Raw genomic sequence first — 19752 nt, 5'->3', positions numbered from 1 at the left:
TCATTACAGAACATCTCAAACTCATTTGATGTAAACTCTCCTCCTCTATTTGATCTCATGCATTTCAGATGTTTACCTATTTCATTCTCAACTTTGGCCAAGTACCACTTAAACATTTGAAAAGCATCAAATTTTTGTTTCAAAAACATAATTGTCATCATCCTAGAATAATCAGCAATCAATAGCATTGTGTAATTATCTCCTCTGTGGCTTTCCACTTGAATTGGTCCACACAAGTATGAACAATCTCTAGTATTCCTTTAGAGGTATAAGCTTTACTCTTAAAGCTTGACTTTTTTATTTTGCCTAACTGACATTGTTCGCACAATACCTTATTAGGCTTCTTCAACTTAGACAAACATCTAACTTTCTTCATGTTACTGATACTAACTAAGTCATCAAAATTAACATGACATAATCTCTTGTGCTAAAGCCATACATCATCAAATTTTGTAACAAGACAAGTAACATCCCCTATATCAAAATAGAATAGATTACTTCTAGTTTGATCTTCTTTTCCAATTAGTTTCCCATTTCTGTCATATATCTTAGCATTCTTGTTTCCAAATTCAACCTTGCATTCCAAATTATTCAATTGTGACACACTCAAAAAGTTATAATTTATTCCTTCAACATAGTAAGCATTCTCACATGAAATCTTATTTGTGAGTTTGATAGAGCTTTTTCCTTTTATCAAACATGGTGCATCATTACCAAATCTTACACTATTTCTATCATAAAAATTTAAGGTAATGAACATACTTTTGCCTCTAGTCATGTGATGTGAGTATCCATTATCAATGATCCATCTATCATTTTTGTAAACACCAGTCACAAGTGTAGTTGCCTCATTTTCATCAGATTCATCCTTCATTGCAATATACACCCCTTCATCATCATGTTCATCAAAATCATCTCTATTTTCCTCTTCAGTAATATAGCATGACTTCTTATCTTTGTCTTTGTAATCTTTTTTGTCATCTTGTCTTTTATTATTGTACTTGTTTCAATCTATATAGTTCTTCTTTTGTGTACATCTTGTAGTAATATGACCAACCTCATTGCAATTGAAACAAATGATGGGTAACTTACCTTTGAACTTGCCTTTACCTCTATGAAATCTTCTTGCCAATAGTGCTTTCAATTGTTCAACATCTTCCTCATCTGTATCACTATCACTAGATGCATATTTTATCTTTCTCTTCTTCTTCTTCTGCTTCACCTCATTAAAGTCCTTTAATAATAGCTTAGCTTTAAAAGTATATTCAAGACTTTCAAGTTTATAATCACAGGCATTCCTACATAAAAGTATATAATTGATCTATATTCTTCTAGTTCTTTCATAGGTTCAGCCTCATGTACTTCTATAAATTCATCAAAATTCACATTTGCACTTTTCACAATTTTGTTAGTGTTAGTACTCAAACACTTATAAGCTTTACTTCTTGTAGAGTAGACAAGGAATATACCTTCTTCACTTTTTGCATCAAGCTTTTCATTCCTAACATCTTTAAAAAAGTAACACTTACTTCCAAATAACTTAAATTATTTTACATTGGGTGGATATCCATACTGTAGTTCAAAAGGTGTTGAATGAGTATCTTTCTTGATTTGAACATGGTTTAAGGTATATACAACAGTACTTATAGCTTCTCTCTAGTATTTCAAAGAAACATTCTTCTCCATCATAAGTTTTCTTGCACAATCCATTATAGACATGTTTCTCCTTTCAGCAATCCCATTTCATGGAGGCATCTTAGGAGCAGATGTTTGTCTTTTGATTCTTTTATCATTACAAAAAATCTCAAACTCATTTGATGTAAACTCTCCTCCTCTATTTGATCTCAAGCATTTCAGACTTTTACCTATTTCTTTCTCAACTCTGGCCAAGTGCCACTTAAACATTTGAAAAGTATCAAATTTATGTTTCAAAAACATAACTGTCATCATCCTAAAATAATTAGAAATCAATAGCATTATGTACTTATCTCCTCTGTGGCTTTGCACTTCAATTGGTACACACAAGTTAGTATGAACAATCTCTAGTATTTCTTTAGAGGTATAAGCTTTATTCTTAAACTTTGACTTTGTCATTTTGCCTAACTGACACTGTTCGCACATTACATTATCAGGCTTCTTCAACTTAGGCAAACCTCTAACTTTCTTCATGTTACTGATACTAACCAAGTTATCAAAATTAACATGACATAATCTCTTTTACCAAAGCCATACATCATCAAATTTTGTAGCAAGACAAGTAACATCCTCTTTATCAAGATAGAATAGATTACTTCTAGTTTGATCACCTTTTCCAATTAGTTTCCCATTTGTATCATATATCTTAGTAGTCTTGTTTCCAAATTCAACCTTGCATCCCAAATTATTCAATTGTGACACACTCAATAAGTTATAATTTAGCCCTTCAACATAGTAAGCATTCTCACATGAAATCTTATCTATGAGTTTGATAGAACCTTTTCCTTTTATCAAACATGGTGCATCATTACCAAATCTTACACTATTTCCATCATAATAATTTAAGGTAATGAAATTAATTTTGTCTCTAGTCATGTGATGTGAGCATCCACTATCAATGATTCATCTATCATTTTTGTTCACACCAGTCACAAGTGTAGCTACCTCATCTTCATCAGATTCATCATGCATTGTAACATATACTATTTCATCATCATGTTCATCAGAATCATCTCTGGTTTCCTCTTTAGTAATGTAGCATGACTTCTCATCTTTTTCTTTGTAATCTTCGTTGTCATTTTCTCTTCTATTCTTGTACTTGTTTCAATCTCTATAGTTCTTCTTTTGTGTACATCTTGTAGCAATATGACCAACCTCATTACAATTGAAACAAATGATGGGTAACTTACCTTTGAACTTGCCTTTACCTCTATGAAATCTTCTTGCTAGTAATGCTTCCAATTAATCAACATCTTCCTCATCTATATCACTATCACTAGATACATATTTTATCTTTCTCTTCTTCTTCTTCTGCTTCACCTCATCAAAGTCCTTTAATAGCTTAGCTTTGAAAGTAGATTCAAGACTCTCAAGTTTGTAATTATCAAAGTTAGATAGCTCAATAATAGTGAGTCTAGCTACTAAACCTTCAAGGGTTAGATCATTTCCTTGAATGCATCTTAACTCTTGAATTGCTAAAACTCTAATAGCATAAACATGCAGTAGTGTTCTCAAGACTTTACTTAGCATAGTATCATCATCAATATGACTAGTAAATCCTCTTATTGCACTAACAACTTATTTTATTCTAGCAACATATTGAGCAATATTTTCACCTTCTTCCATTCTCATATCATCAAACTTACCTCTGAGGCTCTCAAATTAGGCTCTTTGTACATTTTTGTCTCCTCCATAGATAGTGTGTAGGGCATCCCACATTTTCTTTGTAGTGTCACAACCTTTGATATCATCAAATTTGGCATAGCTTAGGGTAAAGGCAGTCTCCAACATCACCTAATTTTGTTCTTTCTTCTTCTTCATATCTTTAGCAGTTAGGGCTCCAACTAGATCAACATGTTCCACTATAATGGTAGATTGTACATGATCTCCAAGTCCTCCAAGGTGTAGCTTCATCAAACTTTGTCATGCAAGAAAGTTATCTTTGTTGAGCTTGGGTATTTCTCTTTTGGGCATCTTGATCTTTGTGCTTTTAGTACCTTGAAACTACTCCTCTTAAGCAGATGGCTCTAATATCAATTGTTGGAATAATTTAGAATAACTAAGAGGGGAGGTGAATGAGTTATCCAAGGCTCATATATATAAATGAAACTTTTCACAAATTAGTAAACCCATAAAATATTCATACCCATGCATGCATCCATTATGTAATAACTAAAACTTGTATATGATTATCAAATCAACTTGCATAAATGTAAAGCATGAAACACAATAGATTCATCAGCACACTTGATACAATGATTTATGTGGAAACCCAATTTGGGAAAAACCACTAGTAACATGCTACTCCTTTTCACTCTTCAAAAGTGATGCCCCATAAAAGACCAACCCTATTAAAGGTTACAATACATACTATTAAATGTGATCCAATTAAGAGATTTCAATCACCCTGTTAGAAATGAGCCTTGTTAGAGGACTATAGGCCATTCACTTGAAATGGCACCCGATTAAAGGATTTACAAATGATTGTTAGGTCAACCTTAATCCAAAGGATTTACCCTAGATTGATACAATTATTGGAGAGTAACAATAGAGCTTTGATCTTATACAACTTACAAATTTTCTTGCAAATTTTAGATCTCTATTTAGTTCTCAATTCTTCTTGGCATGCATACTTTGCAGCTCTGGTAGCTTATTTCCCCTTGAAGCATTAATCTCCTTAAGCCCTCTTACTTAACATGTCATTACAGATTCTTCTCTTCTTGAGTCACTTGATGAAGCAAAACCCTTAATTCCTTCTCCTCCTTAGGTTCTCGCACATGACAACTTTTGCTTCATGACTAGACATTCCTATAAATAGGAAAATAGGATATTTTTCTTCACATTTTCCATTGTCCAAATCAGGTTTTTGATGGATTGGGTAGGACACAATGTATCTACCCCATATCTTGTATTTTATAGAAAATTCTCCTAGAATCCATTTGAATTCACCTCAAAATGGTTTACATCAAATTCTATGCCACCAACTCATCAACCTTATCTTTCTCCTAATTCACAAGTTTTGAGAAAATAAACTTGTCAGCTTAGATTTAGAAAATCTTTGATCTTTAATGTAATGCAGCATCTAAGCATTATCAACCCTCTGATGCTCAACACATTGTGTTTCTTGGCATCAACTACAAAATCACTTGGCATCAACTGAAGTTTACTAATGTTCAACATCAATTACAAAATCACTAAGCATCAACTAAACTTTTCTCGACATCAACTATCTTGCTTGGCATCCACTAGAATTTGCTTTCACTTGGCTCCAACTGACTTTCTTCTTGGCTTGCACTAACTTTTCTTGGCACCTACTATCCACTTGGTCAAGCTTGGCAGTCAAACTTTTGTTAACTTTTCCTTCTCAACTTTCTTAGTGTAGCCAATAGTTGTAACCTTAAGTAGATTAACAGTACATCATGTCATCACTATCTTAACTGATCCTTGTACTTCATTACCTAATCATAACTCAACCTTTCCTCTAGGTGTTATTGTTACCTCTTATTGATCAAATCCTCTTCATCGATCAACTAAGTGATGGTACTTGAATCTTATTATCAATTGTCTTACTAGAAAATAGTAGATTTGACATCAGTGACATAACAATTATTGAAACACATAGTCTTCTTGAACAATCTCCCTCTTTCAACAATCTTTCTTAATAATGATCTTTTCAATTAGATTTCAACATCTATATCTTCTATTTGGACTTTATCAACTATATACACTATCTAATCCAAAATTAGATGTTGCTCATTAACATTAGAAATCTCAAAATGCATCAACAAAAATATCCTTTGTATTGTGCAATACCTTCTTCTTTTGTATTTTCTTCTTAATTGTTCTTGTTTTGTCTTACAACTTAGAAAAGTGTTTAATTATTGCATCTATTCCAATGTCATATTATTTAAATCATACATAGGTAATGTGATTACCTCATCTAAACTCATTGACTCTTCTAGTGTGTCATCTTTGTGTGTTATTATCTACAATCAAGGGGTGCTATCACTAGGTAGTAATGCCTGCAGTTATTTCCCCTTTGCACTTGATCTAGATGTCTTCTCTTGTTGAGGTGATTTAACTTGTTGCAAAACTATAATAGATAATATATCTATTGGCATGGCACTCGTAAGTTTTTTAAGAGAGCTTAAATAGCCTCTTGTTCTTTTGGTTTCTCTATCTCTACCGTCTCTTTTTCTTTTTCTTCCACTTCCTCATTTGTTTGGCGCAATGTGACATGAGTAAATTATGAAAACACAATTATTGCCTTGTGTTGTTTCTTAGCACTCATGTCAAAAATAACTAATGTAACATGAAAACCATCAATTCTTGCACTCTCAATCCTTAGATAATCTTGTATTTACAATAACACTGGATTGGTGCATGGTAGAGAGGTATGTAATGTAGCATTTCTAGATCTTCCTTAGTTAATTCATTTTGATTATGTGGAGATGAATCAAGAATGTCCTTAATTGTGACAACATCTTGTTGTTCACAACCTTCTACCCATTTCCTTTTTTCTTTTGCTAACTTGGCAAGTTCTTTGTCATCATCTTTCTCTTCTAATTCTACTACATCTCTTCCTTATTCATCTTCTTCTTCTTTAGTTGATGGAACAAGCAATATAAATGCTTCCTTCCATATAAGAATGCTCTCTTTTTCAACTTCATGAGCCTTATTCTTCACAATTTTGTAGGCTTTCTCCTTAGGTAAGAATTTCTTTACAAAATTATTTAGGTCTATAGACATATATGTCTTTCCCAAATCAAGCATTGTCTATTCTAAAGTGGTGTCCCTTATTTGTCTTTCAGTGGATAATGCCCACTTTCACTTAGCATCAGCTTTATTATATAAATCTTCAGGAATGTCTTCACCTAGCTCTATAGGTGTATATATAAACTTGACCATCATTCTATCATAGCTTTTCCAAACTTCTCTTGATCATCTTTATTTAAAGAATAAAAAATAATATTCTTAAATCTCACAAAAATTATTGAATCCTTAATCTCTTTACATACCTAGTCCATAGTCATTGGAGGAAGTCTAGGCACAATTTGGAGTTTTCTCAAATCACTAGACTTGGTTTCTTCATCATCTTCCTCCTCCTCATGTATCACAACTAATTTTCTCCTCAACCTCTTAGGTAAGCTTTTCTTAGGTGATTTGGTTCGCTTCCTCTTCATTGGGCTTTCTTTCTCTTTTGTAGTCAAGAACTAAGTTTTCTTTGATTTTGTGATCTCTTTTCTTTTTTACTTAGGCTTAAGTAGTGTAATATCTTTCTTCACACCTTTCTTTAGATCCTCTTGCACTTTTGGATTGAAAACCACCACTTTCTTTTGTGTTGTTTCCCTAGGCTTGGCAACAACTACTTCTTTTCCCTTTACTTCCTTAGCTTCATCTTCTTCCTCAAATTCCTCATCCTTTCCTTTACCTTTAGTTATTTGAAGTTGACCTTTGCCAAGTTTTTGCTCAATATTTTTAATCATTTTCTTTATTTTTCTATCTATCTTGGCCACTTTGGTTTCCATCATCATTTTAATCTTGGTTGTCTCATAAGTACCAAATGCCTTGGCATTCATGTCAACCTTTTCAAATAGCAATGTAGTCACTACTATTGTAACATCATCAACATTTAATTTGTATTGCATAGGCCTTAGCCATGCAACCCTTGGTATTACTATCTTTTCATATATAACATATGTATCAACCATAAAGTATATATCATCAAAATAATTGTCTACCACTAACATAGGCATTCTCATTTTCTTCTTCATCTTATTCTTGAATTCATCAAAATAATTATCCATTATTGCCTCAAAAAAAAATTCCAATTGACTGATTAGGTCACTTATTTGTTTTATTGTCAGTCTACTTCTATCCCGTGCAACTATTCCTATGGTGGGAAATAAATTTTGTACATAGAAAAATATAAAGATAATTAAGGAATCAAATTTACAAGAAGTATTCATTTCTTTCCTTATTACTACAATATTCTTAGACGATTGCAATGCAAGGTACACTATTTAGTCAGCTCAACTAATAGAACTTGTGTGCAATCACATGTACTACAAATTCAACAACTAGGTCATCAATCCCATCAATTCACATATTGTTGTGGTTTCATAATGTACACCCCATTTCACCTAGAAATGGGGACCCCCTAGTGCATTTTTAATTTTGAGACCCCTATTCTAGGGCCTAGTTCATGATTGGACTCCCCCAAAAGTCAAGGTCAATTCCTAGTCTCTTACTATGGAAGTATAGAGAATCAAATATGGAGGAAAAATGGAGTTTTTTGGTGTTTTAAGTGCAAAAGTGTGCACTAGTGCACATGCACACCTTCTCAAGATGTGTAGGTACACTTCATGCATAATTGTACTCTCATCTCCTTCTGGAGATATGTACATGTGCACTTGTGCATGTTCACACATCTAGAGGGTGCGCACTTGTGAAGGTATGCACCCACTGAAGTGCACACTAGGGCTCAAGATCTATATAAACCTCATAATCCCCTCCACCTTCCCACTTCACTCAACACTCTCCTTCTAACCACACTTTTCACCCTTTGACATGCATAATCTAGCCTCCTCTCCCACCTGCCAACACACTAACACAAGGTTAGACTCTATAAAGGTGCACACATCTGCACCTCCATGAGGTGTGCATGTGCACACCTCTACCTACAAAGCTAAAAACCAAAACATCTTAAACCTAAATAAAAACCTAAGTCACCAAGAAGGTGTGCAAATGTTCATCTCCTCAAGATGCACAGGTGTGCACCTTCTCAACGTGCACATGTGTGCACCTTCTTAACACAAAATGCTAAAACACCTAAGGTAATAAAAAGGTGTGCATATGCACACATCCTCAAAGTGCACATGTGTGCACCTTTTTGTGTTCAAAACAAAACTAAGAAAATTGTCATCCCCCCCAAACAAGAATTTACACAATGTATGTGTGCAGATGCACAACTATGCATAAATGGATAATTAAGGGCAACTTAATGCACCTAGCACACCTATAAGGGTGCACTAGGTATGCTAAGTAGAAAAATAGGGATTTTGGAGGGGAATTGATTGAGTTTTGAGTATTTTGGGTTGTTATTTTTTTATCTATTTAGGGTCAATTAGGGTTTGTTTTAGATTAAACTCTGGCTTTCCAAAATAATGTTCCCTTTTTGTGCAAATAAGATGGCATCATAATCCTCTTCAATGGTAGAAAAGATAGCTTTGAAGCTTGTTGTATTCAAGTATCAAGGTGCATCAAGGAAATCCTAGTTTCAAGGCAGGCATACTAAGATGAAAGACACAAAGCTTGGACATATAGACTAGAATACCTTCCTAATGATTTTCAATAAGCCTAAAGAGTGGTCTATAATGGTATTTGCACTTATATGTTCAGCCCTCGTAAACATAGCCTCACACTTGACTTTAGTCTAGTCTTTAGAATTGATAAAGTCATTAAGAGTGTCATAGGAGAAACAATCCTTGACCTCCAACCCCAAAAGATTAAGAAAGTATTTCATCTCCCAAGAGAATTTTGGTATTTGCAAATTTATTATGAAGGATTTGAGAGATGGTACAGAGAAAATAAAAAGGAAGCTAAAGAAACCATTTAATCCTCCTTCCTAATTGACAAAATACCAGTAGGTCATAGAGTTAGAAAACTGGACATGACATGAGGATACATGAAAAATGATATAGGATATGAAATTATGTTTCTAAGTAGAGAAATGGGACTTCCTATGGTAGGACATCTTCAAACTTGGATGGTCCATTTCATAGAAACAATCAAGACAACAAGAAAGCCAATTGACTGGGCCACTAAACTAAGTGATAACTTAGATGAACAATTGGTAGTCATCAAATTTTATCCAAGGTTCTATATGACATCATATTTGGTGCACTTAATTATTAGTGGTTTGAACTATTGATTACCCTAGAATTTATAGGAAGGAAAGCATGCGAGATCCTAATGCTTAGCCCTATGTGGTATATCCAAAAGTGATTAAAAAGAAGCTCCCACTACAAAGTGTGGAATACAAGGTAGTAAATGATGGGTTCATATTTGCAATCATTAGGTTCATTAAGGGTGATTATGCTAAAAGGATTTCAATATAAGTAGCAACCAAGATCATAGAGATTGACGCATACTATATCCAATTCAAGACATTCACATATCTTAGTGTGGTTAGAACTCTTGAAAACCCTAAGAAACTCTCGAGATATCCATCGTATAGGCTCATTTTTCTATAGATTTCCTACCAACTCATGTTTGCATATGATAGAGTGAGAAAATAGCATAAGAAGACATTAATATGATCCAATACAATTGGTGCTTTTGAGGTTAAGAAAAATCAAGATATTGCCACTTTTGATTCTAAGTGGGACCAATATCCATTGGGAGAGTACAATTCCCCTTGCTCCTACTTTGACAAAATAGGGATGGTGTAGCATATAGCAAGGAAACAATTTGTACACAAAAATGAATTGGAAGATCATTAGATGAACATAGTAGATGACTATGATATCCAAATAAGGGATTATTGTAGGATGACTCTGTATCTAACAGAGAAGGTGCTCAAAATGAGGATCTCATTAGAGGTTTCTAAGAAAGATACAAAAGACATCTTGGATCCTCTATACAATAGGGACAAGATTTAAGAAAGGCCAATAATGGATGTACAGATCAGAAGAGATGAAAACACATAAATCAATCATAGAGCCATGCACATAATTCAATTAATAAAGGATTGGATCAAGAAACATTTTAAACTTGATCCAATTCCTCAAGTTATTCCTCTTCAAGCCCCAATACACCCTAAAAAGGGTAAAGGTGCAAAAGTTACAGTACTAACCTTCCTAGCTCAATATCTCATGAAGTTGGAAATAGTGCATCAACACAAGTGGGAGGTTGAGTATTTTGAAGTAGATAGGGGTATGAAAAGGAGGAGAGACTCTACAAAGGAAAATAAGTAGAGGACTAAGGATCAAGTACCTTAACAAGAATAGGTATAGCCTACACAAGTAGAGCCAAAAGCTGAGCCTGAAGCTCAAGAGCCTAGCCAATATCTACAAGTGCCTCCACATGAAGAATGGATGTAGGATGAATAGGTAGAAGAAGGGTAGCTCAAAGAGAAAAGGGAGCTATTGATGGATATACAAGAGGAAGAAGCCTCCCCCTTAGCTCCAAAAAGATAAAGAATTGAATCATAGGTGGTGGGAACAAGGAGGAGAAAGTCAAAGAAGAGAACTACTTTGTCTCCCTAAGTTCTTGAAACAATACCAAAAGTTGAAGCAGAAGAAGAAGAAGTGGAGAAAATTGAAAATGTCCACTTGAGTCAAAGGACTTACTCCGCTAGGGTAATAGAAGAAGAAAGGAGAAGAAGCTCAACCTTGACACCTCCATCTTCTCAAAAAGAGCCTATTCAAGTTTCAACATCAATGGATGAGCAGCAGTAATGGATAGTAGATATGGAGGGTCAAGAAACTAGCGTCTTCAATCTCTCTAACTTTGATTTCATATTTGTAGATACTAAGATGGTGGGAGAGAAGATAAGAGATACTCCTATGAGTGAACCCTTAGGAGAGGACTAGAATTAGATGACTCCTCTACCTCAAAAGACCTCTGGGAATCCAACCACCACCATCTCAAGACTTAACATCCTAGATAAAGGCTCAATAACACTACTTCCTTAGGCTACAAATACAAAAGAATAAGCAATAGAGGAAGTTGAACCCCAGCAACTGCAAGTGGATGAAGTATTGATGGAAGGGAAAATACCTAAAGAGCCTCAAAAAAGTTCTCATGATATAGAAGCTAAGATCTCAACCCAAGAAAATACATAGATTCCAACTGGTGATCTTTCTCAACAAGAAAAGACTCTAGAGAGGACGGATAAAGTAAAGAGACCTATAGTAGAAACCACCTCTTCAATCAAGTACATGTCTCTAAACGGCACTACGTCAACATAGCTGAAAAGGGAGGTTATATTTTGATGAAGGGTGTTCTAATTAATACCATAAACCATAGCAAAAAATAAAGAAACAATAGCAAATGTAAGAACAAAATATGGACTTCCTATTTGCATCTCCAATGCAGAATTACAAAATTCACAAGTACAATATGCTAACACACATGGGCACCTTCATTATAATAATCTACAAGACAAGCTACGAACTATCACCCAAAGCTATTCTAGACAATGTTTGGGTCTTTCTTAAATGGACAATTTTATGCTACTAGGGAAGATTCTAGATATTGAAATGTAATACCTAGGGCCAACAAACCCTAACAATACATATAGATTTGGCCAAATACATCTTTGATAATTATTTTAGATATTTTGGGTAGTCCAACTTCAAAAGGCCATAACTCATGAACCATTTCTCTGATTGGCTATTATAAACACTTTTTGAAAATTTCAACTCATGTTCTATAGGCTTGGAATGGCACAAGTGCCCTTCTATTGAGTTTTTGGACCTTATCCGGGCATTCTAAGGCCTCCAACGGTGAGTCTAAAGATTTTTTTGCAAATTTTTCCACTAAAAATCCACAATAACTCCTTCAATACTTAAGTTGGAGAAATGAGATTTTTATGGTAGGATTATAACTCTAAAATGTACCTTCATGTAGAAAATGAGAACATTATGAGCTTGTATGAGCAACTTACTAAAAATAGAAAATTCTCATAAATAGTAACCACCTTGTCTACTAGTCCTTATTAAAATAGAAAAGAGTGAAAAGAAAAAATTTTGGGTGATGCAAGATTTCTCTTACACCTAGGATGCTCCTACATCATGTTTTGACAAAAGAAGCAACTAAATTTAACTATTGAGGAGGGAATGAGAGAGTTGGTCAAAGCCATCAAGAAGCCTAAGCCACCTATGGGTGATGCACAAACATTGGCCTTCGTAATGAATAACTGAGATGAGGAATTCCTTGCGCACATAATTATTCCTCCTCTACATGCTAACACCAAATAACTAACTCCTAAGGACTATCAAATAAAGGAGGTCATGTTGGGTAGACCCATGGTAGGCACTGCTAAAGTGATGATCACTACAAGCATGAAATAGGTGTTTAGATATATGGACCAAGATGAGTCTAACTTGATTGCGTTGCAGAAATGGAACAAGATTTTAAGAGGCTATTTACATGGATTTATGGGCCCTATAGACTTGGATAATCCAAAGATCACTCTTGTTGCAGCATTAGAGAGGAAAGAAAAGGGGAATGTACAATTAGACCCATTTTGGAGGCATGTCAGCAATGGCCTAACAATTTTGAGGATAAAGGTGTAAAAATAATATAAGGGAACTTGAACCTATTGTACCATATTTAGTTGAGTGTGGATAAGATGGTATCCATAGTGAACCAGGATTTTGGATTGATGGATGAGGTACATACCTAGGCTAAAAACCTACAAGTGCTTCAATCAATAAAAGGGAAAAGGTATCGTACACTCATGGAAGTATTCACCATTAAAGGGTTTGATGAGTTGGATGATTGGATAGAGAAAATATTTTTCAAAAATAAATTTATGGAGGGTCTACATGGAGATATTCAAAAAATAAGAGACCAAACTCAAGAGAAAATTTTGGAACAAGAAAGGTATTACAATGCTACTTTCCTTGAGCTTTTTGAAGATGAGTCAAAGACTAAGCTCAATACCATGCAATCAATAGCCCAAAAATTTCAAGGAACCTTCAAAGATGCTTCATCAAATGAAGATATCATGCAATCATTCAAGACTAAAGAGGTATTGTTGGAGTTGGACACTAAACTTGAGGATTTTTCAGCAACCCAAATAGAAGTCCGCAACTATTAACAATTAGTAAAGGATAAATATGGAGTTTTGGATTTTCTAGAAGCTTCTGAAGTTATGGAGATAATAGGGAAATTCAAGAGAAAACATCCAAACATCATTTTGTAATAAAGGGGAAGAAAACCCATATGTTTGAAATTTAGTTTTGACAATTGGGAAAATTTTGCATTTTTGGAACCTGTCATAAAGGTGCATAGATGCATAAGTGCACTTTTCATAGACTTGGGCTAATAGTTTTGAAGAAGAATCAGCACATTGATAGTTAACTACTAGTTCCTAATTTAGAGCATTCCATGTACCAAAGATGCATTTTAACAACATTTCAATTCCCATAAATTCTCAGAGAATGTCAAATTTTCATTTTTAGAGCTTCCAGAGACTCCCAGATCATCTTATGACTTCTTTCTTCTTATCTACTTCTTCTTTCATTGTTTTAAGTCATGTAAAGTCTCTTGCACCCATTAATTGATATAAACAAGGGTGGAGACCTACTTAGCACCATTTATTTTGTATGTAATTCAATTTTATTATATTAGTTTTTAGCATGAATTTCATTTTAAGAACTCTCACTCCTAACACAAAGGGACGAGATGATTTCCTATAAATACATGGATGTAATATGTACTTCAGGCTGTTATTTTGATGCAATAATATATGCTATTGGTGCTCTCATTTTGAGTGTAGGTATTCTTTCTAAAGTGTGTAATTTTTTGTGAATGCAATTTCATGAATAATAATGAAGCCCATGGTTTATTGTGTTGTTATTATTGTGTGATCTTTTAGTTCTAGTGTTTTCCTCATGTTAATGAATTTTGTTGATGTAACAAATTAGAGAAAAGATCACCTATTATTCTTGCATAGTTTCATGTCTCATATGAGTGCACTTTTCATGGCCTTGTGATTTGATTAGAAGTGAAACATCTTTTGGTTATTATTGAGTTCCCATCGACAATTGCATCAGCAAAATTGAGGAAGCATTGCACTTATTTTTATTGGTTTCCTACCCAATGTTTTTGATGACCTAACTCAAAGACATGTTGTTACCATGGTTTATGTTTTTCAAGAATTTCCCTTTCAAATTATATTCTTTAGTCTCTCATTACCTTATCTTTTTTTTTTCTAAACACTTGGTTAAAATAGGAATTCATATAGTTGCATCGATAAATTACATTCATCATAACACAAAAAAATACCAAAAATATATCTCTTTTGTCATTACTTTTCAAACAAAAAATGAAACATCTTATCTAAAATTTTTCAAACCATCAAAGGCCTCATCATGAACATACACATTTAACTTCAATTGAGTAGATTCTAGTAGGTTGCAAGATCACCTGAAACATTGGAGTTGATCCTAGATTAGCTTTTCAAGAGAAGAGTTCAAAAGGATTCCTATCATTGAGCATCATGCAAAATGATAGCTCAATAGAAGTGGCACTAGAAGAAGGGCATGAACCATTTGAAAGAGAAAAAAGCTTGTTGTTTTGAAATTTTGCCATTTTTGAAATTTCAAAAAAAAAAATTGACTGAAACTATCATAAGGTGCTCAAGTGCACAAGTGCACTATTTTGAGAGACTGTGCTTCTATAAAGGTGTGTTTTTTCCTAGAATTGATGCAAACTAGAAGATCATTATCCACCATCTCTATTTTAGTAAGCTTTAAGATCTTTAGATAGTGAACTAGAGTTCTTAGAACTAGGTCATTTTTGTAAGCCTCACAGTGACAAAGGACTACCAAAAATTCTACCAATTCCATTTTAAATTTAATAATCTTTAGTTCCACCTTTGAACCAACCTCCACCCATCATTCCATCAAATACTCCACTGATGGCCTTTTTTGAAAATGTAGTAGATTCACCAATTAACTTGCAAGGTGCACTTAATGACCTTCCCAAGAATCCTAAAAAATTATGCCCAGGGTTCATCTATAGAGAAACACAAACAACTAAGGACCATATCAAAGTTGTTAAATAAATATACAATCAAAAGCAAGTTCAACAAGAGAATTTGGTCCTCTATTTATTCCCATACTCATTGGGAGAAGTTGCATTTAACTAGTACGTGAATTTGCCACTGACATGTATCCAGAATTGGGCAACATTTGAAAAGTTGTTCCTCAAGAAATTCTAAACATTTGTCAACCTGACTGTGATACATCATCAATTCATATCAATAAAAAGGTATCCAACAAAGACCATTTCACATTTTAATCATCACTTTCATGTGGCTTATCACAAGTTGGAAATGCCCTATACTATACTAGTTAAAGTTGCAATCTAGATCTATTTAATGCTATTGACCATCTAACTGCTATCTTTTATGAAGGCTACCTATTGTAAAAATCAACACATTAGAAAAGTTCTTTGACAAAGAAATTTCCTTTACCAAACAAGCCAATCCCAATGGAGGAGGATTGATGGTTCCAACTCAAGCGACTACAATGATACCAACATATCCTATTGGAGCTCTAGTGATGTCTAGTCAATTCATTCCAATGAATCTAGTATTTCCACAAAAGGTGTCATTTGTACCAAATCCAACCATAACTTACCTAACATATGAACCTCCAAAAATTGCTTTCTTTGGGGTGAAGGCATCAACATCTGCTAAAGTAGAAAATAATGTCACATCTAAGATTTGTCAAATAAAGAATACTATGTCTCATATTACCAACAAATTAACCTATTTGAGGTTATCACAAGGGCAAAACAATGAATTTTAGAGAACAAATGTAGCCCCTTACAACAAAAACTATGGTCAAAACTAAAATAAGAATTTTAGCTAAAATAACAATACGGGAAATAATAGCGTAGGTAATGATTACAATCCTCCAAATTGCAACAATCGTTTCAAAAGGTAGAATCAACAATGGAATACTCATCCAAATAATGAAAGAATTCCTACTAATAATAATAATAATGCTCAGTTTGTGGATATCAACCAGTATGATAGTAATCAAAATGTACCTAATGATGGTAGCTCATATTTCAATGGAATCAAGAAGTGAACCAAAATTCACAAGGCAATAATAGTGAGTCTTGTATGCAGTACAATGCTATGATGTTAGAATCTTACATTTCTCCACAAAATCCTAAAATGGAACAACCAGCTTATGAAGAATTTTCTTTTCTATTCAGTCAACAATTAGATCCTCAACCAGACGAGATGTTATATTTTCAAAATGATAATTGAAATACTTACAATTTGTGTAACTGAAGGGAACCTATGACTGATGGGATTCCTCCTAGCTTGCATCCAACACCTCCTAATCCAAGAGCTAATAACAATCTAGTACCTACCAGAGCACCCTACATTGGGAAACAAAATCAAAATCAAGGAAATGTGCCTACAATCCTTAAAAAAATCTATATGGGTAACTAAAAAGTATAGTTCAGTGGAAGATCTAAAGAGAACCACGGCTAATATGTGCATGTGTAATATGCTAAAAAAAATTCCTAATCAAAGAGAAGTAGTGTTGAAGACTCTTGATCATGCAAAGGCAGTGCCTAATGCAAACACAGTCCTCAAAAGATAGCATTACAAGTCAACACTTTTGAGGCAATGCCTGCCATATATAAAGACAAGGCTGAAGTGCCTCCTTTTTTTCTCAATCTCAAAATTTTTGGAAAGAACCTACACAATTTTCTTCTAGATTTAGGAGGTTCTTGTAACATCATGCTACTTTTGATAGCACAAAGGTTGTGAGTCACTCCTCAACCCTCAAATTAGATAGTGATACAACTCAATAAGATGGAAGTGAAAGTTATTGAGGTATTAAAAGATGTTAGAATATAGTTAATTGTAGACCCTTGAATTCAAGACATTATAGACATACATGTGGTGGAAATCCCATAAACATACAGATTATTGCTAACTAGAGAATGGAAAAAATGTTTAAGAGGGTGGTTCTCAACTAATTTTACTCAACTATGGCTACCCAAAGGGACTAAATAATTACATCAAGATTTATGTTGAGCCAAATCTGAAGATAATAAGCATAGAATACAATGCACCAAATGAATAACTCATGACTTAGTTCGTAGATAGTATGGTCGCAAACTTATAATGCTTAGGTAAGGAAGCAAACCCAAAAAGATTTCTTCTTTTGGGATTTTGCAGGTTACACAAAGTCAATCATTCAAAATTTGAATGCTCACATTGTCAGCAAGTAGTTTCTAGGGTACTCACTCAAATAATGCAATCAAAAAGTGGCCAAACTCCAAAAAAGGAAAGTTTAAGTTCTATGTGCATATCTGGATTTTTGGGGATTAATGAAGAAGAAAAAGAAGATTCTAATGGGTCATATAGTGCTTCTTCAAATGGTGTGGATTTATCTAATCCTTCATTGAGGATGATCAAAGTTTGGAGGAGAAGATGTTTTGTAAAAGGACAAGGTTAGACCTCGATGCTTGTTCATTCGAACCCTAAATTGATTAAATCACTAAATTAATAGGGTATATTCAAATTCAAAAAGAGAAACAAATGACCCTTGTATCAAAGATAAATTGTGGAAACTCACAAAGTCCACCACATGAAAGATTGCAATGGATCCCAAAGACACAATCTTTTTAAATTCAAGTGAAGGAAAAGCTACGTACAAATAAAAACAAGTCTAGAAAGCCCAAAGATAATCAATTTGGACACTTAGGTTTCATAGGTCTAAATGGAAATTAGGAGCTAGCATAGGTAATGAATTAATTAAACCCAAAGGTAGGTCTTTTTATGTAGCATATCACTTATAATTTAGATGTACTAACAATGTTGTAGAGTATGAATCCTTAATTTGCAAACTTCTCTTTGTATTAGAGAAAGATATCAAAGCTCTCATAATTAAAGGAGACTCTTAGTTGGTCATTAGATAGGTCAAAAAAATCTACTCTTGTAATGATATAAGACTACTTGGTTACCAAAAAAGAGTTTGGGACTTGTTGGAAGATTTTGAGGCCTTAAACATAAGGTCCATTCCAAGGAAGAAGAACATGGTCTCTAATGCCCTTGCCATTTCAGCAAGTGTGTTGCAACCCATTGAAAGAAAAAGGCTAAAGAGGTTTTCAATTGAATTGGTTGTTTCCTTATCTATCTCGAGTTCATTATGTGTAATGTAATTTTCAGAGGACAAGAGATTGATGATCCTTTCGATGAAAAACTTGAAGATAATGAGCTAGAAAATGAAGATGGGATTATAAATTTGAAGACCAATACTATTCCTAAGAGGATGGTTGAGTTGGAAGATTTCTTCAATCAAGAAGAATCAACATGTAGTAAAAGAAATTTTGAAGAAAAGGGGGATTGAAGAATGTGATTCATACAATTTGGGTACAAAAGAAGATCCTAAGTTAGTAAGAATTGGCAAAGCATGTAACCCTCAAGAACAAGAAAGTATGTTTTAATTGCTTACGGAATACAAAGATTTCATAGCATGGAGTTATGAATAACTTAACATTATGATCTTGAAATCATTAGTCATACATTTTGTTGAAGCTTGATGCCAAACACTTTCATCAAATAGAGAGACAATTAAATCCCATAACTGAGCCTTTGATAGTGAAAGAAATCCAAAAGTTACTTGATGTTAAAGTTATCTTCCCAATTTGACATTCTACATGGGTTGCTAACTTGGTTCTAGTAAGGTAAAGCACTAGAGAAATTTACCTTTGTGTGGATTTTTGCAATTTGAACTTGGCTTCCTAGAAGGATAATTACCCTTTGTCCTTGCTTGATGAAGTATTGCAAATTGTGAATGGATCTAAAATGATGTCTTTTCTATATGGATATCCTAGATACAACCAATTAATGGTAGATAAAGAAGACTACATTTACAACAAAATGGGGAACCTTTACATACTGAAGGATGCCTTTTGGATTGATCAATACGGGAGCCACATTCCAAAGAGCAATAGACGAAGCATTTAAAGGGCTAATAAATGTATAGTTATCAAAATGGATGACCTCACTTGTTGGAATACCTTAGAATAATTGAGAAGGGGGGATGAATCAGTTATCCAAGGTCCAAATGTATAAATAAAACATTTCATAGCTTAGTGAACCCATAAACATTTATCATCATGCATGCATCCATTAGATTATGAAATCACTTAAAAACTTGTAGGTTACTATCCAATCAACTTGCAAAAATGTAAACATGAAACATAACAAATTCATCAACATACTTGACACAATGATTTACGTGGAAACCCAATTTGGGAAAAACCACTAGTAACATGCTACTC

Source organism: Cupressus sempervirens, chromosome 8, assembly GCF_028749045.1.
Source record: "Cupressus sempervirens isolate cs-2001-9-10 chromosome 8, ASM2874904v1, whole genome shotgun sequence".
Classification (NCBI taxonomy): Eukaryota; Viridiplantae; Streptophyta; class Pinopsida; order Cupressales; family Cupressaceae; genus Cupressus; species Cupressus sempervirens.
The sequence above is the reverse complement of the archived record's forward strand: the minus strand, read 5'-3'. Positions refer to the sequence as shown.